Source organism: Prosopis cineraria, unplaced genomic scaffold, assembly GCF_029017545.1.
Source record: "Prosopis cineraria cultivar Desert tree isolate PC_DT_omini unplaced genomic scaffold, ASM2901754v1 PC12, whole genome shotgun sequence".
In the NCBI taxonomy this organism is placed as follows: domain Eukaryota; kingdom Viridiplantae; phylum Streptophyta; class Magnoliopsida; order Fabales; family Fabaceae; genus Prosopis; species Prosopis cineraria.
Genome location: NW_026555343.1, coordinates 33,068,912 through 33,077,553, shown reverse-complemented (window position 1 = coordinate 33,077,553; position 8,642 = coordinate 33,068,912). Strand labels below are relative to the sequence as shown.

At 29.8% G+C, this 8,642-nt stretch overlaps 1 pseudogene; it reads left to right on the top strand.

Moving 5' to 3' along the window:
• Positions 1 to 823: 823 nt before the first annotated feature.
• Positions 824 to 8,021, top strand: LOC129289262 (beta-amyrin synthase-like; annotated as a pseudogene).
• Positions 8,022 to 8,642: the final 621 nt, after the last annotated feature.

The window sequence follows — 8,642 nt, the reverse complement described above, 5'->3', positions numbered from 1 at the left end:
AAAGTTAATTTCCTTAGTTATATTGTCTCTCCATTTCTAGGTGGTATTTTTTATCATTAGTTCACCATGTAATTTTTTTTTATGTGAATTGTGTTCAGCTTTGACAACAAGAGACTTTCTTCGTTTTGATGATGATGATGATTGTTTAGTTGATCTTGGGAGAAAGAGGATGATTGGGATAATGAGGAAAGGAGAGTAGTGAGGAGGATGTTCATCGTGATCTCTCTATGTTTTCTTGTTTGGAACCTAAGATGAAGATTAAGAAAGAGAATAGGTGGCAAGAGGAAGGAGAAGGCTACACATGTAAATTTGTTAGTCAAAGTAAAATTTAATGGTAACAATTAGTTAGGTTAATGGTAGTGCAAAATTACTCTCTTTTGGAAAGTTTTGAAATAAAATTACTCCAACTAAAAATAAGAGTGCTCTATTTTCCTTTTAGAAACTTCCAAAGCATTTTTGCCCCTTAACCTATTAAAGTTTATAATACTTGACGTTTCTCACAAAAAAATTTAGGATATTTTTGCTCATTAATTCTAAAAAAAATATCAATATATAATCATAATGTAGTGAACCAAGCTAAGATTCAAATTCCTATTAGAAATGTGCTTGCATTTAGTGTTCGACTATATTTCGAGTATGATTACCTCCAATAAAAAGATATATGTGAACAATAAAAAGCAAAAAAAGATTAATAAATGTTGTTTTAGGCTTCTAAAAAAGACATAAATTTTACTTGGTTGTTATATGAAACAATTATTAAATGATTTCTAATTACTGAAAATGGTGTAAGTCTTTTGTATGTATATTACTGGCCATCTTGATGATGTGTTTCCGGGAGAGTATAGAAAAGAGATCCTTCGATATCTGTACTATCACCAGGTTCATACATTTTCTTGTTAAACTTTCAATGATAAGTTTATAATTGTCATTTTTAAATGAACTAATGCTTTACAAGTGCATGCATGTTAAAGAATGAAGATGGAGGGTGGGGACTACACATAGAGGGACACAGCATCACACTGTGTTGAGTTATATATGCATGAGAATGCTCGGAGAAGGACCTGATGGAGGTGAAGACAATGCCTGTCTTAGAGCACGAAAATGGATTCTTGATTACGGTGGTGCCACCTACATACCCTCATGAGGAAAGACTTGGCTTTCAGTAAGTAATTTTATTCATTCCCTTTCGAATAGTGAATCTGGCACTGTATTTGTGCGTCTAATGTTTCATAGATATTGCTAGATAACACACACACACACACACACAAAGCTAGTGGCCAGGGGAAATCGTCCCCCGAAAGAAGATTTAGGGCATGTTTGATTTCTATTCTCATTTTTTGTTTTTATAAACTGTTTTTTAAACTTGCTTTTAAAACAAAATAAAATAAAAAATTGTTTAGTTATGTCAATTAAAAACATTTTTAGAATTGAAAAATGTGATGGTTATAAACAGTTAATGGTGGTAATTAATGATAAAAATTGATTAAAATAATTATAATTTTCAATAACCAAATGTAGCATATTTTAAAAACAAGAAAAATAAAATGAAAATAAGTTGACATTATTTCTATTTTTTATTTTTAAAAAACAAATAAAAAAAGTTTTGAAAACAACTAAATAAAAAATACTTATCCAAACAAATTTTGAAAATTTTCTATTAAAAAAATTTTTAAAAATAGAAAACAAACAAGCCCTTACTCTCTGTGTTATTTATATATAATGTGTCTTTGATTTATTAATATTTGATGATATTCATTAAAATGTTTATTTACTCGACTTTTTATTTCATATTTTTACACGTTTATCTATATACATCACATATCCTTTTTTTTTTAAAAAAAATCAAGTATGATTCTACTCTACTTGGAAAATATATCTATTTTCCATCTTTAAAAGTTGGCCTCTTTCGCTTTCTGATTAAGTTTAATTTTGTTATATTTTATTTTGTTTCAGCTTGTTCTTTTTGTTAATATCATGTGTTTCTTATTTTCTATTTTCTTATTCTCTCTTTCATGTCCTAACATCTCATTCTCTCTCTTTCAGCTTCTTTTAGTTAACATCTGATAACATTAAATAAGGATGTATTATTTTACTTATCCTTATATTCATTCTACTATTATTTTTAGACAATAAAACTGTTAAAACCTTACATGATCTCAGGTTTATTAAAAAAATTACAATATATGAATTTCTTGTGTGTGTAGGTATATAACTTTGCTTTGAAAATTTTCTCATTAGAAAATCAGCATAATAATAACAACTATATAAAATATTTTATATTGCATTTGGATGATTTAGTTTAAATTTGGATTTGAATTTAGGACATGAAATCCATCATTTGGATAGATGAAAATTTATGGATTTTGATTGAATCCAAATCTATATTTATTTGTAATTCCTTTATAATTTTAAATCCTTCATACACCCTAGTGTTTGAAATGCCTCCTGTTCTCTTCCAGTTTTCATTTTCCATGTCCCTCTTTTCATTGTCTTTGAATTTCAAATATTTTATACTACCTAAATAAAGAATTTTAAATATATGAATTTTTGCTTTTGTTTTTACAATTACCTATTATTCATGGGTCGAGCCGAGTAAGACCATATTGGCGGCAAAGTTCTCCCAACGAGTTTTTAACACAAAAGACTCAAACTCAAAACCACTGGTTAAACTAGCATGGCCTCTTACTAGTTGAGCTACACGCTTGTTGGTAAATAGATGAATTTTAAATTGAAATTTTAAATATAAAATCCAAATTCAAAACTACGGATCCAAATGTTACCAATGAATTCAAAGTATAAAAACTTGCAGAGAATAGTTAGATAGGATGATTATTCATACGTTAACTATCTGTTGTATTTTTAATCTTATGTACATTACCTTCACAATCTAAAATCTTGGGTCCATTATTATACTGCTCATAGTTTGAGAGAGAAAGCCATAATAATTACAAGCAACATGTGAATATTGCAGCTTGTAATATATATACAAATATCCCTCAATTTAATTTAATTGCTTATGTCTCATTGTTGATATGTTGTTGTGGATACTTGGATTGTTTGACTGGTCTGGAACAAATCCAATGCCACCAGAGTTTTGGCTTATTCCATCGTTTCTTCCAATGCATCCAGGTTAATTCAATGCGTTCATTGACAAGATGTAATATCAATTTTATATTTGAAGTTTTAAGTTTTTTTTTAATTTCATGTAATATCAATTTAGTTCCTTAATTTTACTTGAAGGTATATTTCAATTCCTCAGCTACGCTTATATTAGTTCTAATATTGACACATCTCATCTTTCATGTTTGATTTATACATTGAAGACTTGTAATGAACCAATTTGAGCCTTTGCAACTCTTAGAAGAACCAAAACTCTCTTATAAATTGCAAAATATATTATCAGATTACTGTTCATAGGTAATTCTAGACTTTTTGATGACCTTGAAAATTCATAACCATATAGAAAAATCGTTTCAAAGCTTAATTAACTCCATTTTATGATCAGGATGAAAACTTTGACAAATAACTCTGGAGATGCCAAGGAATTTGTAATTTTTTGGATAAATTTTTGGTAACTGCACTTAGAGAGAGACCTGAAACTCTTGGAAACGGCACTTATGCCTCATCATAACTTATTTTCGTTTATTCTTTTATTTTGGTCTTAAGATCTTCATTCAACTCCTTTAGCCAGAAAATATGAAAATTATCAGATGTGGCATTAATTTGTTGTTTAAATTTCTTCTCAGTCATTTGATTTAATTATGTAGTTATTTTCATTTTAACTTGACCCCATCTCCTCTTAAATTTCAAAAGTCACTCAAATGTTTTCCCCAGTCCTCTCTAACACTATAAAATAAAGTAAAATTAAAAATTGTTAAAAAGGAATTTGGAAAGATAAAATTAAGAGACAAAATTAAAACTTAGAATAACATTAAGAAACAAATTGAGATTAAATAAAAAATTAAAAGGCGGAGAAAGTGATTAAAAAAAATTTAGAACTCTTCCTATACATATATATTAGATATTGCATTATGATCACTTAATTCTATCTATTGCCATGTCTATCTAATAATCCTCCATTAATTCTCTTCCACCATATTGTAATGCAGCTAAAATGTGGTGTTATTGCTGCTTGGTTTACATGCCGATATCTTATTTGTATGGGCAAAGATTCATGGGTCCGATCACACCACTTATTCTTCAATTGAGACAAGAACTCCATGTTGATCCTTACCATGAAATTAATTGGAATAAAGCTCGTGCAAAGGTGAGTTTTTTTGTCTCTGATTTATCGCCACACACACACACCAGTTGATTTATCCCAATGAACAATTATAATACATTGTAGTTGAATATATCACTACAGGAAGATCTTTACTATCCTCATCCCTTGGTACAAGATTTGGTATGGGATAGTTTATATATATCTACTGAGGCACTTCGTACTCGATGGCACTTCAATAAGTTGGTGGGAGAGAAAGCTCTTCAAGTAACAATGAAGCATATTCACTATGAAGATGAAAATAGTTGATATATAACAATTGGATGCGTTGAAAAGGTACTCTATATTTTATCAAGGTATTCACAGGTCAAAATGTACTGCCAAGTTATGTTTGACCCTAACTAAGTATCTAGCTATTCAATGATGACCAAGTGATAGAAATTTGATAATTGATTTTGGTTTAAGCATAGTTCTAATCAATTTTTAATCTCCCTTTTACATTTGCCCCAATGCTTGTGTATGCTCGCTCGTTGGGTTGAAGATCCAAATGGAAATGCTTTTAAGAAGCATCTTGCAAGGGTTCTTGATTATATCTGGGTGTCAGAAGATGGAATTACCATGCAAGTAAAGTAGTAAAGAGCATAATAATTAAAAAAAATTAAATCATGATCTTAATTCTATGCAATCATCAACTAATTATTAATCAAGAACAAATTAATTGTAAATTATTTTTTATTAATGTGTTGTTTTATCTTCTCCCATGAACAATATTTCTAGAGTTTCAAGTTCCTAATAATTCTCTTCATTTTTCTTAATTTAGAAATTACTCTAATTTAATTATTAATAAAGCAAAATATTTTGGGTTTAATAATTAATATATGCCATTAATCACCATTAATTAGAGTTTTGGAAGCCAAGAATGGGATGCTGGCTTTGCTATTCAAGCTTTACTTGCCCCAAACCTAGTTGACGAAATTGCTCCTACACTTGCAGCTGGACATGACTTCGTCAAGAAGTCTCAAGTCAATTTGTTATTACCAATTTATTAACAAGCATATGAATATTTGAAATTTCAAATGACTAATTCTTTTAGAACTAACTAAATATAGAACTAATGATGATGATCTTATCAGGTTAAGGACAATCCTTTGGTGATTTCAAAAGTATGTATCGTCAGATTTCAAAAGGGTCATGGACTTTCTCTGATCAAGACCATGGATGGCAAGTTTCAGATTACATTGCAAAAGGCTTGAAAGTGAATAACCTATTTTACTTAATTAAAAAATTAATTAATTTCATTGTTTATCTTCACGTTAATATATGTTTTTTCCTTTAAATATATTTTGGACTATTTCAGTGTTGTCTTCTTTTATCAATGCTACCACCAGAGATTGTGGGTGAAAGATGGAACCTAAAAGACTTTATGATTCTGTCAACTGTTGTCACTTCAAGTGATTAATTTCATATTATAATTATAGTTCATTAATTATAATAAAACAAAGATTTTCTCAAAGAAATTTCTCATGATTTAGTGTTTGAAAGTTATGCCGTGGGTTCACATTAATTATTTTGTTAGTTTGTTACAATAGGTTAACTAGTAGTCCCTAAAATATTAAAGCCCAATATGTTATGCGATAATATATATATATATATATATTTAATAGGTCTAACACACAATTTATTGAGCCAACTTAACATTTAAAGTGTTGGCCATTAACTTTACTAAAGCCTACAGTTAGTGGATCCAGTAAGGATTATTAAATAGGTTAGGTCCCCTTGCTGACCCTAACTTAGTATATCATTCCCCACCAAAAGCTGCATAACTCTCAAAGGGTATAGAGAAGAAGACAATAGGTTGACTATGGCTAGCTTAAGCGTCCAATTTTATCTTATATCTTGTTTAGTTTCTTTATCAGTATACTATATCCTTATTTAATATGTTAATTAGATTTTACATTCAAAGTAGAGATTTATAACTCTCGAATTCTCATTTTTGCAGAGTAAAAAGGGCAGTTTAACTGTATGGGAGCCAGTCAAAGCTTATGATTGGTTGGAAGTAAGAATGATATCATATTACTATCAGCTGAGTGGAACAAATTAAAAAACAACAGTGATTAAGACTTAATGTATGGATTAATTATGATCATCAGGTGTTAAATCCGACAGAATTTTTCCAAGACATCGTAGTGAAACATGAATATGTAGAATGCATAGGGTCAGCAATTCAAGCATTACTGTTGTTCACAAAGCTATATCCTAAGACTTAGGAAGAAAGAGATTGAGAGTTTCATAGAGAAAGCTATGAGATTCATTGAAGAAACACAAACAGAGGATGGTAGATGGTATGGGAACTGGGGGGTTGCTTTACTTATGGCACTTGGTTTGCATTAGGTGGCCTTGTTGCGTCTAGCAAGACTTACAATGATTGTGTTGCCATTTGCAAAGTTGTGAATTTTCTTCTCACTTCACAACGTGATGATGGTGGCTGGGGAGAGAGCTATCTTTCAAGTCCCAAAAAGGTAAATCATTATGAATTAATTATCAATATGTATATAATAATATTTATATAACCACATATCGCCTACTAAAAGTTGCATTCACAGGTCTATTAATTGTGTGATTTAGAGCTTGTTTGTTGGGTTTTTATTTTTTGTCTTTAAAAAATTGATATAGTTTTTAAATTTCAACTAGTTTTTATGTATGTATCTATTGATTGATGATTAATTTATTAATGGACTCATTTTTTGTATTTCACGTAATTACTAGAAAGAAACGAGTTCATTTTACCATTAATTTATATAATTTGTTGCCCACTTAATTTCTCCATATTATGCTTTTTATAACTATGAGACTTTTATAAATGTGCAGAAATATATTCCACTCGAAGGCAACAGGTCAAATGTGGTACATACAGCATGGGCTATGATGAGTTTAATGCATGCTGGACAGGTAATTTGATTTAAATATTTAATGTGAATTGCAATTTGCGCTTACATATGATGATATTTAATCCCAAAAAAAAAGCTAAAATCAAATTTTGTCAATTGGAAGCTGAGAAATCCAACATCTCTTCATCGTGGAGCAAGAGTCCTAATCAATGCTTAGTTGGAGAATGGAGATTGGCCGCAACAAGTGCGTATCTTATTTAATATATTCATTTGGAATATTACTTTCACTTAATTTAATTTAAGGTTAAAAGGCAAAAATATATAAGACTATTTTTTTTTTGCTAGGGGTATCCAATATTCTAAAATCAACAATAGTGAATGGATATTCGTGAAATTTTTTTAGTAAGAGCATCCTTTCCTATCCTATTAAATTTTCTTGACGTCCATTAACATTGATTGTTTTAAAAAAAGGAAGTAAATGTAAAGTGTAAAAATACTATAAATAAGAATACCACCAAAAGTTCTTGGAGAAATTTTTTTTAAAATATTTGTGCTCATTAACCCAACATCAAGGATCCATATTTATGGATTTTAAGCCATTTTAATGATTTGGGGAAGAATGCCCTCACTAAAAAGTATTGATAGGTGCTCCTACACCTTTGCTGAATTAAGGATATTGGATGCTCTTGACAAGTTTTTAGGTTTTTTTACATTTTAACCCTACAATTTAACAATGAATATGTGGTGAAATTGAATGATGCTTGAGACTTGGTTTAATTTTCAAGAAATTTACTGGGTTATTCATGAAGAATTGCATGCTATGTTATCTAATGTACAGAAATATTTATCCACTTTGGGCTCTCGCGGAATATCGCAGGCGCATTACCAGCTTGCACTCCAAAGTTCAATAAATGATACAATATATATATATATATATATATATGAAGCGAAGTGCAAGCATAAGTCCTCATCAGGGTGTTCATCACATACTTTGAGGTTAGTGCCTTTGAAACATATGAATTTGAACTCTAAGGTGTATCTCATTTATGTCATACATACATTTTAATAAACATAATCGTTGAATTCCATGAACATTAGAGAGACCCCATTTTAAAAGCACTCATAAGTTTAGATTGGTTGCTTGTTTATCTCCGAAGCATTATATCATAATATGTTTGTAAGAACTTTGCATATTCATATAAAATCTTTGGATGTTCCTAGTGCACAAGCCAAAAGTCAATACAACATTTCAAGACTACAGCAATACTTCACTTTACAATAGGTAAAAAAGTGTTGCCTATTTCCTTAGTAGGTAACACTTCTTTTACTACTATATTATTTGACAGGAATTTTAAGCAACAGGCAGGAAGCGACATGCAATAAATGTTGCAGATTTACTAGTGTTGCAAACTTTTCTCAAGAAAGCCAACAACATTTACTTTTTATTTATTTAATTTATACTTGGACAACAATTGCATCCTGTTCCCTATATTATTTTCCCTTTACCGCGATCACTTTTTTTTTTTCTCTGG